Raw genomic sequence first — 21,654 nt, forward strand, 5'->3', positions numbered from 1 at the left:
CTTGTCTGCATCCTCAGGCTGCAATAATGAAAACTGATCTAGTACAGATGGAACAAACAGTGCACTGGATGGCTCCATTGGATTTGCTCTAACTGTGGCATCCAACTCTTTCTGAATCTGAGCGATTTTGCCCATAAATGTCTTGCAAAGTTATTACAGCAGGCCTCCAAAGGTGTCAGAGCAATGCTCTCTTGGCCAGATAAAAGCCCATTAATCACTTGGAAAAGTTTTGCCAGATGGCAGAATCATCTTCAAAGTCAGTCCTATGTATAGTCCAATCTCTATAAGAGTATGGATAGCTGTGGCTGCACTGTCTCTGTCTAGGTTTGCAGTGAAAGGTATTCTGCACAATTGACTTCACTTGGGCCTCCAATGACAGAACTGAATCAAGGAGCACCCCCGGAACTGTGAGCTTGCTCCTTTGGGGGGGGAGTGCAAGACCATCCAGACCAGGTTGAACATCTAAGCTGGAGAAATGAATCCACTCACCAGCCAACACCATCTTATTTGAATTTTGCTTTGATTTATTGGTCTTCATGCAGTCTGTTACTGAGGCCAGACACTTATTCAGCACTTCCACTGCCTCACCTGAATCTGGGGAAAATGAGAAGTTGAATTTGGAGTCATCAACATATCAGTGGGATGTCTCTCCCATCTCTAGCATGTTTTCTATATCTTCCAATTGATTTTACCTTATTTATTTATTTATTTTACCAAAAGTGTAACAATGATATATCAAACATTTTAGACAGCAAAAACGAATACACCTTCCAATGGGGATAAAAGGCTGTTTATAAACAAAAGTATCTTGATCTAGGTATCAAAAGTATATTGATTTGACAAAGGAAACCAGCAGCTTAATCATGATGACGCCTGTTGAAGACTAAATGAAATTCATTTGCATAAACAAAAAAACTTGGTTACCTGCCTTTTTTGAATACTGTTGTTTTTGCTTTCTAACAATGTATGAAGATAATACAAATGCGAGAGACAGAGAGAGTGCAAACATTATATACATTTATTCCATAGTATTCATAGCAGAAAGAGGTCTCACATAAGGAACTAAACAATATGTGAAGTCAGATAGGTGCATTTTATGATACACCTTGAACTCAAAAGACAATGCAGAGTATTGCCAGTGTGATCATTTCCCTCAACTTCAAAAAAGAAAAAAAATGTTTTGTGAATCACTGTACTTTTGACTCTAAACCATCACAAATCAATCATGCACTCACATTTCCAGCCATCTGGGATCTCAGGACTCCCTTCCTCCACACAAGATGTTACATTTATCAGTGATTTAGCACTTTCCTACGCTGCTCTTGGAGCTTCTCCATACAAGGTTTAAATGCTAAACTTTACATATTTTTCACATTAAAATTTTATAAATCAAATATGGGAAGCATCAGCATGAATATTAGTGGTAACACTTGAAGTGCGGTGTAATTTATTACTGCATTCACTATTAACATGGAACAATCCTTGCAAGCATTTTTGCTCAATCTCATGCTGTATGCTGCATTTTATATTGACAGTTTTAATTAGTTTAATTAATCATTTTGGGCTTTATTGTGAAACTTTTATGCATCCCTTGGTGAATGGAAGCTCAGGAAATGAGTTCCCTTGCCCTTAATAGAAACAGAAACTTTGCTAAGTTTGAGAGAGGTATGCATTTATGTCCATTATATTTTAACAAGAAGACATCATTTCCATGCACTTGCATATCCAATACACATCTTGCATGACTCTTCTTAATTACCATGAAATCATTATATTGGAAACCATGCACCAGCTATTCTTGTTTTCTCTTAGGGCCTTTTTTCTTTGACCCACATATTGTACATTTAAATGTTTTTATAGTTCTTCAGAAGAAATAGTTCTAATAGTTCTAATGTTCCAAAGAGGAGAAAGTCCTTGGAGGAAATCAAGATATCTTGATGCTCTTAGTAACCTTCACATACATGCATGTTAGGAATGGTTAGATCCCTACCAAAACAATGACACAAATGAGAGGCTAATTAACATTTGAACAGCCTTGAAATAGAAAAGAAAGAACTACAGAAATGCCAGCTTGCGCCCTAAACCAAGACAAATCCATACCAATCTATCTTTCTACCACAGGACAAGGTGAGTTTTATGAAATAGTTATGCACTGGATGGATATAGAAGAGTGGTGGGAGGGCCTGCTCACAATTTTGTTGGAGTCGGGAACCAGACTAGCTAGGCTTGTAATAAGGATGTTGGAAGAGTGATAGAAAACTGGATTAGAAAATGTACATGACAGAGGGCTGGAATTCTTTCGTTTTATTGTGATATATTAAAATATCACTCTTTTCCCTTTTATATATGCTGAAAGGGAAATGACAACAATCCTGACAGAAATCTGCCTCTGATCTGTGTACACGGGTTCTTCTGTGTATACAATATAGGGATATTTAAAAAGACATTGGGGCTTTGGGTAGAAAAAGCTGCTCAAAGGAAAATTTATGGAGTAAAAACATATGGCTTGCATGCCCATATGGTGCCAGATTGCATCAATCTTCTTAGCTCTGTAGTCTAATTCATCTCCTACAGTTCTGGCCCATTTGTGCCTCTCTGTAAGGCTTTAGAGTAACCTTTGGGGCCCCAGTTGTTGCTGGACTATACTCCTATCAGCCCCAGCCAGCATGGCCAATGCCCAGGAAATATGGGAACTGTAGTCCGGCAACATCTGGGGACCCAAAATTTGGAAAGGCTGCCTTAGAACATGGGTGGGGGACTGCATCTTCCCAGCAGGCCAGATCCTTATCTCCCCGACATCCACAGGCCAACTTTGACAGGTGGGCAAGACCATCTGCCTGTCAATCGCCTGATGTGAAAATAATGTCAGGTGATTGACACCTGTCAAAGTTCAAATGAGGTTGCAATAAATCAGCTGTTATAACAGCCTTGATGTGCTTTCAGTGCAAGTCAGCTGACTGGCACTGGGAGTGTGCTTTCAAAGAGTCTCTAGGTAACTGACAGTCAGCTGATCATCAGTTACAGGGAGCCCCTTGGAAGTTTCTGCAAAGGGGGAAAAGATCCTAAAAATGGAGCATATTCCCCTCTGCAGAGTTTATATTACAGGAAGCAGTTTGAATACAAACTACTTCCCTGGAAAGAAAGAATAAAAATTCTTGGCAGGGCCAGAGATCCTGCCTTAGAAGGATTATACAACACTTTTTTTTTTCTGGTCAGGAAAACATTTTTAAAAATTCCTTTATTCTTTTCTCCTTTATCTTACTGAGCACACAATTCAACCAAAGTTTAGCACATTTACAGAGCAATCCTATACATGTCTACTTAAAAGTAAATCCCATTTAGGTCAAGGGGTGGGGGGCTTACTCCCAGTAAATGGGTATAGGATCACAGCCTTCACTTCCATTAATTTCAGGAACAAGAGTAACAATATCCTATTGGAATCAATGGAACGTAGAAGCGCTAAACTTTGGATTATTCTCTTAGCATCATTACATTTCTTGCTTTATTCTAACAGCAGAAAAATGACCAGTTTTAAGACAACATTGGCATCCAGTTCAAAGTGCTAGACAAAGCCTTAGGTTATTGGACAAATTAATCTCCTACAAGTACTTGAACTGCCCATCTCCTGTGATCATCATTTAAGGCCTTTCTGTATCCCATTACTGGTTATGGGACAGTTGTGTCATTCTAGTTATAGAACTCCCTTGGAGGATTTGGTTGGCTTCTTCTCTTTTGAATTTTGAAGATGACAAAGATCTTTTTTTATTATTCATTTTTCATTATGTGGAAATGACATGTACAGTACAATTCTTAGACTTAACTCCCTCTTTCCCTTAATGTTAGGACATGTGATTTGTTTTCTGACAATTCACTGCCACTTCTGCTTCTTCCAAGTCACAGGGATTGCTGCTCTAATTTTTTAAAAAACCCTTAGAGAGCTTTATAGTAAGGGCCCTTACAAGTGAGCTGTGTCACGGATAAGCACAGTGTCAGGAAATCTATCTACGCTCATACACTGCAGGGAATTAAGCTGCACTGAGATTTAAAAGTGAATGAGGAATCCAATAAAATAGAAACTGCTTCCTAGGGTAAGTTACAAACTCTGGGTTCTGTGAGCATAAATAACCTAAAATGCTCTAAAGAGGAGAGGAGAGTAATTTCTGTGTTGTTCACAGATCTTTCTTTGAAGACCATTTTCCCAATCCAGATCTGAACATTATACTCTGATGTTTGTCATTGTGGTGGCTGAGGAGTGGGACAACCTTGGCAAAGAGAACCATCATAATCACTTCCTATCTATATATTTTACTGGGGTGACATGGTGTGAAGGAATAGCACAATCTGGAATTAGAATTGGACTGATTGTTATATGAAAAAATAAAGTCTGTGTCTGCTGGAATTGCTTTTAATATGTTTTTAAACTTTAAAAAAACATGTTTTTAACCTTTTTTAAAAGATGTCTTGAAAGCTTTTTAAAAATGTTTTAAAGATGTTTTGTTGTAATGTATTTTAAAGTTTGTTTTTATGATGTTTTAAAGTGTTTTTAGTGCTTTTGTTTGCTTCCCTGGGCTCCTGCTGGGAGGAAGGGTAGAATATAAATCAATTAATAAATAAATAAAATTAAATAAAGTCTTGTTTGTTTGGGGTTTGGAGGATTATAGGGTTAATTTGTTGCACCAGCCCTGCCCCTGGGAAGGGGGAAATTCAATGAAGATGTGAAGTTTGGCAATTAGGTAAGCTTGCTGTTGGGGAAAAGACCCCAACCACAAGACCCTGATAATTTGTGGTTTGGGAAGCAAGAGACTCAGGTGGTCCCAGGCTTTAACTGCCAGAGACTGGTTTTGAGTCACATTCAAGGTGGAATCTCAAGAAGGCAGACACATATGGTTGGGGCAAATGGGTGAAGCCTCATGTAAGTTTGTATCTCTAGGAACTGTGTATTGATAGGGAAGAGGATTCTGTTTATCTCATGTTTCCTTTGTTGCTTTGCTCCATTGGTGGATTAAGTTGGGTCTTTCTGTAACTTTTTCCTTGTAAAACTCTCTTCCTAAGAACTCATAATTCTATCATTTTAGTAAACTTTTATCTAGTTTTCATTAAACCTTGTGGTCCCCATTTATACACCACCCATGTCTTAAGCCAAAATCCAACTACTGTGAGTTATCCTTGGGGAGACACAAGGGATGTTTTAGGCTGATTGGTGATAGGCACCCGTACAGTAACCCAATCATCTAGTAGCAGCAAGTCATTAAGTGGGGGGGGGGAGGGGGAGTGGAAGGAAATATGTCCTTCATAAAAATTGTGATGTGTTTTGAAGGCAGTTTAATTAACCTGTTCTCTATTTGTGCCACAGTGTTGGTCTTATGGTTTTACTAGTTAATAGTGGTAACAATTCCAGACAAAAGCAGCACAGTATAGGTTAAGCAAAACAGATGAAGTGGATCCCACAAAAAGACCCACTAACTGTCAAAGGCCAGGGTAAAGAAGTATATCTTCAGCATATGAAAGAAGTTGTACAACAAAAATGTTAGATTCACCTCTGTGGGGATGACGTTCCACAATTTGTGGGCTACCACAGAGAAAGCCCTCTCCCATGCTGTAACTGTCTCCCTGAAGGCAGTACCTTAATCTCCAGTAGTTTATTTAGTGTTACAATTTTGTATGGTGAACACAACTTTTTGGAATTCTCTTTCTATCCTCTGGCTTGTGTCTCCCTATGGGTTCTAGACTAGTGGTCATCTCTTAGTTTTCTCATATTTTTTCATTGCTGGGCTGCATTCAAACCACATTTGAGCATACAGGATGAACATGGAAACCCCATTGCATCATGTTAAATAAATCAGCACGATGGAATTCACATCTGTTTCTGCTACTGCATAAATATGATTGAGATCTCTTGTATGTTCTCATTCACAGACTATGTGAAGCATTTATCAATACTCTGACCATGTAAGCATAATATGAACATATGCTCTGAACTCTGTTTAGTGATTAACATATCCAATTTGACTCACTAGACTCACTAGATTTGCTTCAGTAGAACACTGTTAATGCATAAAACCTACCCCGGGGTGGGTGGTGTACTTTTTATATAAAAGAGAGTTTCTAAAAGGTGATCAGCAGGGAAAAAATAATGTTACATACATTAAAATTAATTGTAAATGCTTGGAAATACAAATATCCTACAAGGCTTAGTCCTAGCCACATTGTAAAGTATCACTCTATTGCAGCTCATTAGTTCTCCTTTATCTCCTTTTAATAGAGACTGTAGTTTGGGTACTGAAGACCTGAAAGAAAATCTTCACTGACAGAGAGATTTCACATCAAATGCATTCTAGCTATATGTTCAAGTATTTGAAGAACAAATGTTGCTAGAGGCTCCCTCCACTGTGTAATCACACCCTCTCTTGTGGATGGCAGAATGTAGAATCAAACTAGATTAAAACTAGCATGTTGAAGTTGAGCATGAATGATTTTAGATTGACAAATACTGCATTTTTTGTGCTACAAACAAGTTTGTGTGTACTCATCCTTAGTATACCTCTGTTCTTACATATGGAACACTTACAGTATACATGATAAGTGGGAGCTTCAAAAGTGTAGAATACTCCTGTTCAGGGTTCCTATCAGCCAGCAATTCCTTCTTTCAGGATAGTCCATTCCATTCTCCCATCCCCTGGTTTCTCTCTTCGAGAAGTCAGTAAATATTCTGTGCCATATGAGCATTTCTCATTGGGCTGTTTTTGTACACCCTCCCTCACCTTAGGTTTTTATCCTAAATATGTTGTCCTTCTGCAAATCTTTGGGTTCTTCCAAGCCTGCAGATATCTCCCTTGGGCTTTTGTGGAACCATTTCAGCTACATACGGATCCACACTTGGAAAACTGAGTCCTCTGTTAGTGTATAGGATATATAATACTGATAGCTTCTGTTGCTTGACTTGGGTAGATTTTCTGTTGGTCTGGCATATGCCGTACAAGCCTAGGAACCATTAGACCAAAGGTGGGTGATGTGCAGCCCCCATCCTAATTTTACACAACTAGCATGGAGAAGAAAAAATTAGGGGAAAGTAGGTGTCAGATAGAGAATGAAAAAATGGGGTGGCAGAGAGAGAAAAGGGTGATCACCTTTGACACTGGTTCCACCAACTTTTGCCCTCAGTCCTGTCCACATGTGACTCCAGTCCTGCCCTCCACCAGTGTGTGGCCCCTGACAGGTTACTTCCCAAAGAATGCATTATTCTCATGCATTGCATATTTGGGTACAGCCTGTGATACAGAGCAAGGAGCTGACTTTATGTTTTTTGGGGGGATGCCATGATGCACATGCTAAAGTCCTAGTGAGTGCTTAAGGCTGAAATCTGAATACTGGGTGAGATTTGTTGTCAAGTAAGCAAACACAGGACTGTGTTGCCTAATGCTCTTCAAGTTGTAGTTGAAGGCTGCAGTCCTAATCATGACTTACTTGGAAGGAGGATTCATTGAAATAAATGAGACTCACTACCCAGTATATCAGGTTAAGACTGGGGAGATAGTTCTATGTATTCATAAGCTGACTCCCAGCTTCTGCGTCGGTGTCAGTTTAAGGCACCAAATATGGAATTAATAGGCCAAATCTTTATTAAGCTGCAATAGCAGATGCAACAGCCACAAAAAAAGACCAGTGTGAGGGGACGATTTTCACATCTTAACACAAGAGAAGTTGTATGGCTGATCCTACCGCAGTGTTCCTCTCACCCTCATTGCTTAATCATGAGCCCTTAATTAGTGGATAGTCTGGTTTTCCATACAACTGATCCTATGCTAAGGTAGGAACATGCCTTATATAAGGGTGTTTCCTGCCTCCTGAAGTTTCTGTGAGAACCAGCCTAAGGTGATCCATTCAAGGACTAAAGCGATACATTCAAAGACTCCAGCCCAGCTCAGACCTCTCAGGCCTAGCAACAATGTGCATTGGAGTCCAGATATTTTTAGTATGATCCTCCTGGTTTGTACTTTTCTGAATTTTGTGATATAGTTCTCAGCTCAAGAAACATTCCCAAATGAATAAATCATGTTTTTTTTATTTATTTATTTATTTTCATTATTTATTTATTACTTTTGTACCCCACCTTTCTTCCAAGGAGGTCAAGGTGGCTTACATGGTTCTCCTCCCCCTCCATTTTATTCTCACAACAATCCTGTGAGGTAGGTTAGACTGAGAGACCATGACTGGCCCAAGGTCGCCTAACAAGTTTCATGGATGAGTGGGGATTTGAATCCTGGTATCTCAGGTCCTAGTCCAAACACTGTAACCACTACACCACACTGGCTGTAACATTTCATACATTTCTAATCACATGTTAGGATACAATGCATTTAGAAATGTGTTTACAGTTTGGACTGCCTTCAAGTCAATTCCGACTTATAGCGACCCTACAAATAGGGTTTTCATGGTAAACGGTATTCAGAGGTGGTTTCACCATTGCCTTCCTCTGAGGCTGAGATGCACTGACTGGCCCAAGACCTCCAAGTAAGCTTCATGGCTGTGTGAGGATTCGAACCCTGGTCTCCCAGGTCATAGTCCACACTGAAATAAATATATATATATATTTATGTTGTGAAAAGATGTGTATTTAAGTATGTGTTCAAATATGGATTTTCATACAGATTTTTTTAAAATGTGGAATGAGCTAAAATTGACATGAATAAACATACAAAACTGACACAGACCAGAAATAGATTGATCTGTCCACTGATTATTATTCTCATATTTTTTTTACCCATCCTTTCACCATAAGGTTCCAAGGCAGGTTACAATACCGTAGGAAGATGAATACACCCTCCCATCATTCAGCTTCATTAGATGACCCCCAGATTCTAGTATTATGAGACAGGAAGAGAAACATTTCTGTATCCACTTTCTTCACTCTATGCATATGTGTATATACATTCACCATGTTTCCTGCCTTTACTTGCTTTTTTTCCTAAGCTAAAAAAGCCCCAGTTATTGTAACATTTTCTCAGAGGGAACTGGCCTCAGCCCCTGGACTATTTTGGCTTCCCTTTTTTGCATCTTTTCCAGCTTTACAATAGAAATTTTAAGTGCAGTGACCGGAACTGTATACCAGAGCTTGGAAGATTACTTTTAAAAAGTAATAAATTACAGTTACAATTACTTGGCCCAAAAAGTAGTAATTACCGTTACAATTGCAATTGCTCTGAAAGTAACTGATTACTTTACTTTTTCTCAAAAGTAATCACTACAATTACATTTCAGTTACTTTTTTTAAAAAACTCCTACAAGGGGCTGGCCTTGGCTGCTGCACATCTAAGAAGCCTAAAACAATATTAAAAATACACACACACAGGGGGTAGTAGAATAAAAAATTTTATCCATAAGATTAACATAATGGCATAACAGAATCTCACATCCCCCCAAGCAAGGAAGATACCCCAACTCTTGAAATCAAATTTTACACTTGAAATGCTTTTTTAATATGTTTCTGTTATGTCTCAAAAGAACAAGATGCTCAAAGAGCATGTCAGACAAGGAATGTCTTTTTACTGTCATTACGTTGCCACCAGTACTGAACAGGCGTTCTACTGCGGCGCTTGAAGGCATGCCTGTGTTGTGCTGCAAAAAACACCGCAGCACACGTGGAAAGCCATGGAGTGATGACACTTCCCTGCTGGGAGACCTCAGGTACCTCACCAGTTCCTCCTCAGCCGTGTCCACTGCTGACTTCTTGCCCTGGGGCAGAAAGTTAAAGAAGTCATCTTCTAAGTCATCTCCTTCCTGGTCTTTATCTGAAGACTGATCACTCCTCATTAAGTACACCCATCTTTATTTCAGCTTTCAACAAGGCTTCCATTGTGTATCTAAGAAAGAGAGAGGATATGTTAACACATATATGTTAGGAAACCATCATCTGCTCTTCATTTCCTGATGCTTGCCATGTCCCCTGGTTCAGGGTCCAGCCTGAGCCTGTGGATGATGACATGGAAGGTAGGAAGGTGACCAAGTCACCACACTCATGGGGCAGCACAGCAGACCCTTAAGGATTACCTGCAGCAACCCAAGGTTGTGATGAGGAGCCCCAGGAAGAAAAGGCCCAGTCCCTGCCTACCACCTTAAGCCCTCTGATGCCTCCCTTGAGACAACATTTCCCTTGGAGTAATCCACCCAAAGGGCTTCCCTAATGTTCTTACTTGTTGGTATGGGTGGGGGCCTGACACGATTCTAGCCAATCTAGTTTGAAGCGAGGGTGTAGGCAGGCTGCCAGAAGAAGCCTCTTGTCCTCCCAGATAGCTGCAAACCGCTTTCTTAGGGCTTTGCGCACACCTCTCAGCAGCTGAAAACAGTATGTGTACCTCTCAGGTTTGTTTTCCAGTCCTTCTAACTTGCGGTCCAGATTGCAGAGTGTTGGTAGCAAATACCCCATGAACATGCCGTTCTCCTGTTGCAGGATATCTAGGGACTGGGCTAGTGGCTCCATAATCTCTGTGTATTCCTGTACCACTTCAATCTCAGCAGCTGTGATCCTGGACAAGGAGCAGCGGTCCATTATGGCATGCATTTTTAGTGGCACAGTTGACAGGAGCTCATGTAGTTGCTTCAACGCATCAAAGGTGGAATTCTACCTGGTCTTATTCGGTACCTTCAGATACATACCACATTGCGCACGGATATACTCCGCAATCTGGGCTGACTGGTTCTGCTTGGACCACAACTTGCTGCACTTTCCCATCAAGGAACGAAACTGTTTCTTGAAAGGACCAAGAAGACTACTTTTGGAGTTGTCAGAAAGCATGGCCTCTATGTATTGTGTTGCCACAAGGTTGAGGGTGTGGCTAGCACATCTCTGGTGTGGTGGTAAAACAAAATCCTCTCCTGAGTCTGCAGCTTCTTCCTCTGCCTCAGGTCCTGTGTCCAGGATCTCACAGATAGGCACAAACTCCACCTCAGCCTCCTCCTCCTCCTGGTTATCGCCATCATCGTCACTGGTGCCTGCAGCTTCCACTGGTTCTTTGGCCATGAAAACTCTGAACGCTTTCACAAAGTTGGAGCCATTGTCTGTAGTAGTGCACATAACTTTGTTGTGGATCCTGTACTGCACATGTACATCATGCAGTGCTTTTGAAAGGACATCGTATGTATGGCGCCCCTTCAGACGCTTACAAGCAAAGGCCCCGACCTGACGTTTCAGGGTAGTTGGGTTGATCCAGTGGGCTGTTACCCCAAAGTAACTCTTCTTGCCATTGGTCCAACAATCTGCAGTGGTTGCTATATATGCCACAGCACCCATTCGGTTTGCAAGAGTTTCTCTCATGTGGCATGCTCTCTTCTCAATTCTGTCTCTCAGAGTCTTGGCACATATGATGGTGAGATCTTTGGGGAGTCCAATGCAAACCAGATTAATGAATGATGGTTTGTCCACAGTCTGAAGTGGTAATGTCTCCTCTACAATGAAATCAATGATTCTCCTGTTGAGATTGCTCTGGGTGACAGGCTCCCTGCCAGATCCCCCTCTCAAGGGTTGTCTGCTGCTACTTCAGCATTTTGGGAGGAGGGGTGTCATGCATTGGCTCAGGAAGGCCACATCTCCTTGCCTTTATTGCTTCTTCAATTGCTCTCAGCTTCTCAGGGTGTGCCCTCTGAGGAAGAAGAACAAAGCATGAATCCAAGAAAAAATGGAAGAGGAACTTCACAATTTAAACATAAATAGACAATGGACACTCTTTGAGGACCAGCATGACAAAGGCTTACCTCAAAATGTTTCTTCACATTGGATGAGGAGGAAACAGCTGATCTCAGATTTTTGATCCTTGGAAGGCAGTAATTGCATCGTACAACAACATTTTTCCCACTCTGGCTCACAAATGTACAAGCTTTCTCAAAGCCAAACCATGGTACTTGCTGTTCTGCAGATGTGGCTGTGGGCAACTGGCACTGCTTCATGCCCTCCTCCTCCTCATGCACAGGGCCTCCTTTCTGAACCTCACTTTCTAGTTTTGCCTCCTCAGGATCAACAAGCTGTGACTCAAGTGGCTGCACTAACTGACTGCTGCTCTCAGCAGCAAAACCTGCAACAGGCGCCTCTGTAATAAAGAGATAATGCTCCTATATGGGTGAACTTCAGCTGTGATGTGCCCCCATCTCTTCCCCATGCTGCAAGATGCCCCAGTCAGAGTGGAAGTAAGCAGGTCGATAGCACAATTAAAAGAGATCCTATTTGCATCATTTTTGCTCACTGAATAACCGTGCCTGGGCCAGTCTAACCTACTATCTCACAGGGTTGTTGTGAGAACAAAATGAGACTAGGGTTCAAATCCCCACATAGCCATGAAGCTCACTGGGTGACTTGGGCCAGTCACTGCCTCTCAGCCTCATGAAAACCCTATTCATAGGGTCACCATAAGTTGGAATCAACTTGAAGGTGGTACATATTTTTTTTTATTTTGAATATGATGATTATGATAATAAATATGCAGCATTTCAAATTAATTCTGTATGAGAAGCATTCCATGCCAAGCTTGGAAAACCAAGAATGAGGTATAAAATGTAGACAAAAATACTTTTGACAAAATGCCGTTTATCTTTTATATCTATATCTATAATTAGCAATACAGCTGAATGATGTATGTAAAGTATTTTTTCTTTCCCTTTTCTTTTTTATTAATATTTTAGTACTACTGCTAAAGTTCTGATGAAAGAATAAAGCATTCATTAGCCAAATTCAATGATTAGAACACATCACATAAATTCCACTGAAGTTGGAGTTTTTGCCATAGAAAATGAAAAAAACATATAACCTATGATAGCCCAATAGACAATCAGAACTAATATAAAACCCTATTGCTTCTCATTTGCAAATCTTGCAAGATCTAAGGTAACTCTAGATCATGTGAGTTCAGGTGATGCATGTTATGTACATTTGTATAGATATTAGCAGAGATTGTCAACAGTCTCTCTCTGGGACTGGGAATCTCTCTCTTTCTCACAGAACATGAGTTTGAGAGCTGGGGGACTGAGAGGAGGAGCTGCAAGGACCCTACTTCTCACCTCATCTCTGCCAAGAACAAAAAAATCAGCCTTAAGCCATTTATTATACGCCTAATGATTTATTTTATTATTATTATTATTATTATTATTATTATTATTATTATTATTATTATTACTGAGACAGTTTTTGTCCCACATACAATTCAGTCTTGTGATTAAACAGGACAAAAATACAAATAAAAAGAAAGATGGAGTTCAAATAAATATACAATAAAAAGCTAGCCAACATTTTAAAAGGCAGGAGTGCTCTGTCTGGATAAATACAGCACACAGCTATGCATGGGAACAAGGGGGAGAGTTCAAAAAGGGGGGGAAGGAAGAGAAGTAGGCCAGAGCTTGGAAGAGTTACTTTTTTGAACTACAGCTCCCATCAGCCTAATCCAGTGGCCATGTTGCCTAGGGCTGATGGGAGTTGTAGTTCAAAAAAGTAACTTTTCCAAGCTCTGATAGGCCGAAGTTTCAAAAGTGCCTTGTGATTGATGGAGGGGGCGGCAACGAGGCAAGGAGAGGCAGTGGGGGGGGCAGAAGGGGCCACAGGGGCACACACACACACACACACACACACAAAAATCATCATCACTCACCTCCACAGCTCTTCGCCATTCTGCTGCTGCCTTCTCCTCCGTTGTCCTTGCCCTGGCTTTTTCCTCCAGCATCCATTTTTTCCTCTCAGATGCTAGCAGGCCCTGCCTATTCACCTCTTCCCTTGTGCCTCCTAACACAGATCACGAGGGAACAGACAGTCTGCGCAGAGGTCCAATCAGTGTGAGGCACATGTCTTGTGTTAACCAATCACAGCCAGGAGCTGACTTCCCCTTGTTCCCGCCCCCAAGTAACGTCCAACCTAACGTGGAAACGTTAAAGTTGCAGCTGAAAAGTAGGGAAATTACTAGTCGTTCCATTACTTGCCAAATGTAATGGAATTACCCACTCGTTATTTAAAATTGTAACGAATTACAAGTAACTCGTTAAAAATAACGAGTTACTTCTAAGCTCTGCTGTATACAATATTACAATTACCATCATGCCATAGAGTTGTCAAAAGGCATGATGATATCTGTCGTTTTATTTTCAATTATTTTCATAATGATCCCTAATTAATTGTTGTTGTTGTTATTGTTATATTTCTTACCCAGCTTTCATCATAAGGTGACAGGTTACAACACTTTAAAATTCAATGTTAAAAACAGTTTAAAACCAATTACAATCACAGGAATAGGGTGCAATTCATCATTTTCACAGCAGCAGCACTGGTCAACATTTTCCTTGAGCTATGCACAATGACCCAATAACCTTTCCTGGTCAATCACTGGCAGCATATATGTGAAGTTGGGATTTATTATTGTTGTTGTTGTTGTTGTGATTATTATTAGTAGTAGTAGTATTGGCTTAATATGACAACCTCTTTACATTTGACTGGATTGACTCATAGGTAGCATTTCAATGCACATTCCCCCACTTTGGAGGTATTCTTTTTCAGGTCTTCATTTTTGACCACCCTAAATACTTTGATGTCATCAGCGACCTTGGGAAGCCCTTGGGCATCCAAGAAAGCTCATTGTAATAGTCATTTCCTCTCTGACCTCCTGTCATGACTCTTCTGTCATCCTCTGTTCTGCATCTGAGCTTCAAAGCGGTGTCCTGTCTCTACTTCCTACAGGTCAGCCTTTCCCTTGAATTAAGGTCTGCAGTTCTTAAAAATGTTTCTGGAAGATATTAGAAAAATAATGAGTTTAGACCAGGGTCTTGGACCTTTCACAGCCCAAGGGCCACATTCCCTTCTGGGCAGCCTTTCAGGCACCACATGCCAGTCATGGGCAGGGCTAGAAGCAAAAGCAAGTGGAACAATGGATACAAATTTTACCTTTGTACAGTAGGCTGCTTTCTACATACACTCAGCCATCCCTCTCTAGTCTCCATCCAGGCAAGCAAGAGGCATTGCCAGTCTTCAAAGATAGATTCCAGCCAGGCAAAAGCACACAAGGAGGGAGTGGAGCTGGGGAGGAGCTATGGCCTGGGGAGAGTCCTGAGGGTGATAGAGAGAGGCTTGGAGGGTCACATTTGGCCCCTAGGCCTGAGGTTATTCAAAGGCATTAGAATCAACTTTGAGCATTTTATTTATGTATCAGTCAGTACATTCACAAATGGATCTTGGCTGGGATTTGAAGTTATCTCTTCCTATTACAAGCTACAAAGAAGCTTGGTTTTTGACTCCAGGGGAAATAAAATATTTACTTCAGTTGAGAACAAAGCCTCCCCATTATGAAAAGAACTTTGCTGTGACTATTGCGGCTAAAAGAACACTACACTGATAATTGAATACTTAAATCATCAATTTTATGGCCAGTCTATCAAAGTAAATGGTCCATTTCTAAACAAATTTAAGTATGGGTATCTGGGATCATATCTCCATACGTTATCCATGGATGAGTTTTTAATAAAACACGTGTTGGTTTCTTCTAACTAAAGTGCGAGTCAGAATCTCAAAGAGTTCACCTTTCCAAGATGAAATTAAATCAGATTTTATGTAGACGTTTTCTTTACACTTAAGGTTGAATACAAGTTTAATTTAGTAAAGGCTCACTGAGGATTATCCCAGTAACATATTTTCAATGTCATAGCTCAGAAATGTAACATCTGTAGTAATGTGTAAAAATAAAGGAGACAGAAAAAGAGATTGTCACAATCAGCTGTTAGTCCTGGAAGAAGGAGGACAGCAAGTGGAGTCATTATTGTACTCCTTGGTGAAGTAATTGGGCTGAAGACTGAGGAACTGAATGTGAGGAACAAGCTAGAAAAGAGCAAGTGGACAACAGTGAATGATTACAGGAACTGATATTAACAAGTACAAAATCAGGCAAGAGCTAGAAGGTGACTCGTATGTATTTATGGATAGCCAGGATCATTAGGAGCCAATAATTAGAGAACAGGTGGTGCTGAAGGTCATTAGAAAGTAGATGAAAGGACATTCTGAAAATATTTTTCCAAGCTGAGGATGAGGTACAATAGACAGGAAAAGTCTAGTTTGGAGGTTCAAGAATGGGGAGCCCTAATGTGAGTCCATCCTTATATGCAAATATAATAAGCATTAAATATTATACAGCCATGAGAGTGGCTGTATACTATAGTCAGCATGGATTTTTCACATTCCACAATGTTAAATTGAAAATACCTCCCCATGCCATTCAGATGCTTCCCATAAGCTCATTTCAAAATAAAACTTTACAAAACGTATAGTCCTGAACTCAGAAATGTTTGCTTAACAACCGTCTAAATGTTCATGGTGGTACACAAAACAGAGAGAGAATCGGGAGTTCAAAATGTAAAAAGAGGGGGGGAAACAGACCCTTTTTGGACTTCTTTCTGTCAGAGTTCTCATAATTTGTTGAAATTAATTAAAAGTCAGCCATGTTCACAGAGTACCTGTAATCCTAATATGGAACTTACCCCATACTCTTACCATCTTCTGCAGTTTAAAAGTTTTTTAAAAAATGGTTGGCTGATTTTTAATTAATTTAAGAAATTTAGCATTGAACTCAATGATAAGGCTGGGCATGCTCAATAAGAACCAACTGTCAGTGTTCTAAAAGCCAGACTCACAGCTGCTGGGCTTGCCTAATCAGGGGGCCACACCCATGCCTAACCTTTATGTCACTTTAGACAGTCATGACTTCCCCCAAAGAATCCTGGGGAGTGTAGTTTGTGAAGGGTGCTGAAAGATTCCTATTCTCCTGACAGAGCTCCAGTGGCCAGAGTGGTTTAACTGTCAGCCATTTTGACTGAAGCTCTGTGAGGGGAACAGGGCATCTCCTAGCAACTCTCAACACCCTTCACTAACTACACTTCCCAGGATTCTTTGGGAGAAGCCATGACTGTCTAAAGTGAAACAGCGGTCTGGTGTGGATGTGGCCAGGAACAGCTTTGGTTTAAATCTGGGTGGGAGGCTGCATGTGCCTGCTGTAGAATAAAAAGGTGGGGAAAACCCTAAGAAGAATTTTACTGTTCACAATGTTTTCCTTTTGGAAAGAAAAGGGGCTTTCCCTCTGCCCAGTGCCCACCCATCCAATCTCCTCCCCCTCCCCTCCCTCCCTCCCCCTCCCCTTCCTGTCCTCCTCCTCACCTCCCTGCCCCTCCCCCAGGTCAGTTTCACCTATCCTAAACATGATTGCACAGGATTAAATCCCACTGAACTCAAAAAGCATGCAAATGATCAAACCTGTCCTCCCCTCCTCCTCACTCCTTTCCCCTTCCTCTTGCCTCAGGAGACTGAAAATGAGTCCCCAGAAGAACCTCTTATATCTGTAAAGCCAGAGCCCAAATCCTCATGGACACCTTATCCTGAGGCACCAAGTGCCTCCCACAGGACCCCACTTGTCCAGCAGGACAGGCTGTGCACCAGGTAGGATGTTAGGGAATGGAGAAGGAGAGCCCATCTTCAGACCAAAAGGTTGACCTTTTAAGAAGCTAAATTTAGCCACAAGGACATGGACACTGAGGGGGCGGAGAAGCTTTTAAAAAAACATTCTGCTTTGTTGGAGCAAGTTGCTCACTGTGAGCTATCTGTTTTCCTGAAATTCCTGAACCACCTTGCTGCCTTCTTTGTGGGATCCAACATCACACTTGAACATGACACAGAAGATGATGTGGAAGCTTCATGTAGTGCAGAATGTGGCTGCCAGGTTATAAACCAATTCATCTGGATGGAATTGCATGACACTGATGCAGAAGCCTTGGCTGCCTATGTGTTTCCAGCCAAATTTCTGGTGACCAAGTATAAAGTCTAAAATGGCTTGGGACCCAAATACTGAATGAGTGCTTCTCCCTTCATCAGCCTGGATGTGTTATAAGACCTTCAGAGGATATTTTTTCTGTATTCTACTGCCAAGAGGTAAGCTGTGTGATGACATAGAAAAAGGCCTTCTCAGTGGTGGTGTCCATCATGTGGCATGCCCTGCCTTTGTAAGCATGCTTTGAAGTATGGATTCATGATGATCCAGATATAACTCTGGATATTATGTATGGAAGGAGTTGTGAGTTCAGGGTGGTCCAAGACTAGTTGGGGGTGCTTACCTGACTTCCCATCACCACTGTTGCTGAGACTTACTGGGAAGGAGAGAGGTAGTTGCAAGGAAATGGAGAGGGTGGTACAAATGCACCAGTGGAGCCAAACTGGCACTGCTGGTGTATTTGCACAATGTTGACCTTACTGCTGCCTCACCTTCACCTCCCAGTAAGCTGTAGTAGTGCTGGTCATGAGAACAGATAAGCACAGCTGCATTGCGCCCCTGACCGCTCCTGGGGTGGCCCTATTTTCCACAAGACAGTTCTCTGTCCTGTCAGAGGATAGTCCTCTGAAGTTCTATCTGGTCCAAGTCCAGTTTAAAGTTAAAGAACCATAAGATGGGACAGCAGGGGCCTTGAAGATGCCCACCAACATTTAGCACCTTGACAACAAACTGGAAAGGTATCTCTATTTAAATGAGTATAACTTTGCATTTCCTTTCTGCACATGCAATATGCATCAGTCTGGGAAAGGTGACACCCCCTCTAGCTAAAAAAAGGACAGGAATGTGTTTGTGTTGAGGTGACAATTTAAGGACTGCTGGAAAAGGCAGAGACACAGAATTAGGGACAAAAGCAGAGAGGGAGCTGAGGGCCGGTTGTGAGCTCTAGAAGCAGGAAGCAGGTACTGCCTTCCTCTCTTTGAGAATGTGATGCCAGACAGCAGATTTGCTTCATACTAGCAGTGTTTATGCAGTTTGCCCCCACCTACACTTTACTTGTATATCTGTAAATAAACCATCTATTAAAAATAAGTTATCTTTTTTCCAAACCAAGCCAAACCAGGAAAGCATTGCCCTGATAAGTCTCACTGTTTGAGACACGAACTATAAAGAAAAACCACATGAAAAATCCAGCCCAAGAAAGCTTTTGTGCCAATGAATAAATTGAAAACTAGGTTGAGAATCTTATGTACATGCACTACATACATGCAAGTGGATTTTAAAAGAGCCAAAATAAAAAGACTTTTATGTCCCGCTATGGAGATGATTGTATGACATGAGTAGTGTATGGGAAAAAATGTGCAATGGATCTTCTTGTTATATGAAAAATGTAAAATGGTGCTTCATACTATATTTGAGATTTATGGGTAGAGTTGTTCTTGTGGCCCCTTTGCAGAGGGTTATTGCAGAATGGAATAGGCCGTTTGCACTTGGGCCCTGACTTTGCCGCCCTTGGCCAAATGTAAGGAATATTTTTTTCTGGGCCCAATTTTATCTGAATTTAGATGATGGTGAAAAGGTTTTGTCATATTTTCAACAGGTACTTGGGGATTGACAATGGCTGCTAGGGCTGTATATGCTCCTCCCATCCACCCTGTGGCACCAAACCAGAAGGGGGCAATCAGGCCAACCCACCCTGGGTTGATCTGTGGACTGCCCACCTTTGGTCAGAGCCACTCCTGAATAAGCTTGGGGGTGTGGCTCATGTTTAATTAGGGTAAAAAATCCTAATTAAATGTATGGAGGGAAATGAGAATAGGGCCAATTTACCCTGTGCAATGCTGTCTTGAAAAGTGCTTTCCTACAGGAAAGCCCTTGCAAAACAGCATCCCCCAGGATCTCTGTCTCAGCTCATAAGCTGTTTGCAAAGAGCTGTTTTGCAAAGAGCTTTCCTACAGGAAACCCCCTTGCAAAACAGTACCACTCCCCCAGAGGATCAATGCCTCTGCTCATCAGGCAAGAAAAAGAGACACAGCTGCCTCTTCTTCTTGCCTGATGCACCACACCCTGACAGCCCCAGGTCGTGACAGGTAGAGTGTCAGTTGGAAATGATAGTTGAAAAAGAGTGTGTGGCTGGGAGAAACAGAGAGAAATAAGGAATGAAATGAGAGAGAGAGAATGAAAGCATACATAAAAGAGTTAGCAGAGTTGTTAAAGAGAAGAGTGAACCATGTTATTAATTTTTTTTGCAAATTCTCAATACAATATAATACAATATAATTCTATCCAATTGCTAAAGTATTAGTTCTAAATACAGTTTTATCTAATAAAAGATTACATCATCAATTATATCATCAATCCATAAACACAATTTAATATACAATAATCATTTTGTCTATCATATCGTCAATCATATCATCAATGAATCAAAGTGTTGGTATTAACCTATAAAGCCTTATACGGCGCGGGACCACGATACCTGTTGGATCGCCTCTCCCGATATGAACCCGCCCATACATTACGGTCTACTACAAAGGCCCTCCTCCGGGTTCCGACTCATAGGGAGGCCCGGAGGGTGGCGACAAGATCTAGGGCCTTCTCAGTTGTGGCCCCCAAACTGTGGAATAGTCTCCCTGAGGAGGTGTGCTTGGCGCCGACATTATTATCTTTCCGGCGCCAAGTTAAAACCTTCCTCTTCTCCGAGGCATTTTAATTTAAGTTAATTTAATTTTAATTTTAAATGTGTTGTAATCTGATTTTAGATTTTGTACTTTTTATATGCTCTGTTGTATTACTGTGTAATTTTATTGTATTTTTTGTTGTTCACCGCCCAGAGAGCTATTGCTAGTCGGGCGGTATATAAGTTTAATAAATAATAAATAATAAATAATAAAATACTCATTAACTGAAGTTTAATAATCCTACATTCCCAAGAGAAAAGAACTCAACAATAATCCTCCTCCAGCTCATTTACTCTTCTTTTCTCTCTACCCATATCTCTTAAATTTCTTCCAATTAAAAAAATGGATTTGCTGAATCTTGTACCTTGTTATTCCAGTGTGAAATAAACAAACTCCATTTCTCTATAAAAGTGTTCTCTCATTGTCTACATAGGTAGCCATGTTATGATAGCATATTAGAACTATAAGAATTCTGCATAAAATGTTAGTTCTGCTCTGAGTCTCCTCCCCCCATTATGGTGGGAGCTGGTGTCTTATGTTTAAATGTTGATGGCTGTTGTTTTTAACAGTTGTGTATAATTGTATATAATTGATTGCAAGTTGCCTAGAGACTGCCCTATGTTAGGCAACTTAGAGTGCAATACAGGCCCTGGTTGCTAACCGGCAGTACAGCACAGTACACAGAACTGTACAGAGTGGTGGGGCCACCACTGCATCCACAGCTATGCCACACACAGCATCCAGGGTTGGGGAGAAGATTGTTGTGCTGCATGATGGCACTGCATGATGATAGTGAAAATGGCTTGGGATCCAATGGATCCCAGGTTGGATTAGCCCGTCCCACCCCCAGACCTCCCCATTTCAGGGCTTTCTGCTGGCTGCTGCCAGTGGGAATCCTACTCGTGGAACTTGGCCTGCCCACATGTTTGGCAGGTGTTGTCATCGGCTGGCATGAGACCAGCTGAATCCAACCTTCCCTCCCCCCACCAGCATCGTGCAAGGGGGCTTTGGATTGCTCTGCCACAAATTAACTTCTTGCTATTACTATTACTATTACTTAAATGTATCTGTTATGGTCTGGGTGGATTCTAGGGTGAATAAATATATCTAACCCGCCACATGTGTGGTGTAGATATACTCATGCTAAATTATAAAGGGAGATTTCTACTGATCTCTTTAGTTGGTAGTAGCAGGTATTTTATGGA

Source organism: Rhineura floridana, chromosome 5 (assembly GCF_030035675.1).
Source record: "Rhineura floridana isolate rRhiFlo1 chromosome 5, rRhiFlo1.hap2, whole genome shotgun sequence".
Lineage (NCBI taxonomy): Eukaryota > Metazoa > Chordata > Lepidosauria > Squamata > Rhineuridae > Rhineura > Rhineura floridana.